Here is a 1662-nt window from a genome sequence, read left to right on the forward strand (position 1 = left end):
TTTTTTCTTTTTATTTTTCGTTTTTCCAAACTATATTTTCGAAAATTAAATAAAAATACAAAAAAAAATTAGAAAATCATAAAAATCAAAAATATTTTGTGTTTCTTATTTGAATCTTGTGTTAATTTTTAAGTTTGGTGTCAATTGCATGTTTTAAAAAATTTTTCTTGCATTTTTCGAAAATCTCATGCATTCATAGTGTTCTTCATGATCTTCAAGTTGTTCTTGACAAGTCTTCTTGTTTGATCTTGATGATTTCTTGTTTTGTGTCTTTTCTTGTTTTTCATGTGCATCTTTACATTCATATTTTTCATGCATTAAAAATTTCTAAGTTTGGTGTCTTGCATGTTTTCTTTGCATCAAAAATTTTTCAAAAATATGTTCTTGATGTTCATCATGATCTTCAAAGTGTTCTTGGTGTTCATCTTGACATTCATAGCATTCTTGCATGCATTCATTGTTTTGATCTAAAAATTTCATGTATTGATTATTTTTGTTGTTTTTCTCTTTCATAATTAAAATATTCAAAAATCAAAAAAATATCTTTTCCTTATTTCCCTCCAAATTTTCGAAATTTTGGGTTGACTTGGTCAAAAATTTTCAAAATTAGTTGTTTTTTACAAGTCAAGTCAAAATTTCAATTTTAAAAATCTTATCTTTTCAAAATCTTTTTCAAAAATCATATCTTTTTTCATTTTTTTTATAATTTTCGAAAATTTCAAAAAATATTTTTCAAAATCTTTTTCTTATCTTTTATATCTAATTTTCGAAAATTAACTAACAAGTAATGTGATTGGTTCAAAAATTTGAAGTTTGTTACTTTCTTGTTAAGAAAGGTTCAATCTTTAAGTTCTAGAATCTTATCTTGTAATTTCTTGTTAGTTAAGTCAATTTTAAAAATGAAATCTTTTTCAAAATATCCTTTTTCAAATATATCTTTTTATCTTTTATCTTATCTTTTTCAAAAATGTTATCTTTTTCAAAATTTGATTTCAAAATATCTTATCCTTTTCTTATCTTCTTATCTTTTTCAAAATTTGATTTCAAACCTTTTTCAATCAACTAACTAATTTGTTGTTTGTTTCTTATCTTTTTCAAAAACTACCTAACTACCTTTCCCTCTCTAATTTTCGAAAATTCTCCCTCTCTTTTTCAAAAAATTCTTTTTGTTTTAAATTTTAATTTTAATTATATTTTATCTCTAATTTTCGAAAATCACTAACTCTTTTTCAAAAATTATTTTCGAATTTTCTCTTCTCCTCCCTTCTTCTATTTAATTATTTAATTACTAACACTTCTCTTCACCTCTCTTCACCCAAAAATCCGAATCCTTCCCTCTTCTTCCTTATACCCCTATCTTCTTCTACTAACATAAAGGAATCTCTATACTGTGACATAGAGGATTCCTCTTTCTTTTCTTGTTTCTTCTCTTTCATATGAGTAGGAACAGGGAAAAAGGCACTCTTGTTGAAGTTGATCCAGAACCTGAAAGGACTCTGAAGAGAAAATTAAGAGAAGCTAAATTACAACAATCCAGAAACAACCTTTCAGAAATTTTCGAACAAGAGAAGGACATGGCAGCCGAAAATAATAATAATAATGCAAGGAGAATGCTTGGTGACTTCACAAAGCCAACATCCAAGTTTGATGGAAGAAGCATCT

The sequence above is a fragment of the Arachis duranensis genome, chromosome 6 (genome assembly GCF_000817695.3).
Source record: "Arachis duranensis cultivar V14167 chromosome 6, aradu.V14167.gnm2.J7QH, whole genome shotgun sequence".
Lineage (NCBI taxonomy): Eukaryota > Viridiplantae > Streptophyta > Magnoliopsida > Fabales > Fabaceae > Arachis > Arachis duranensis.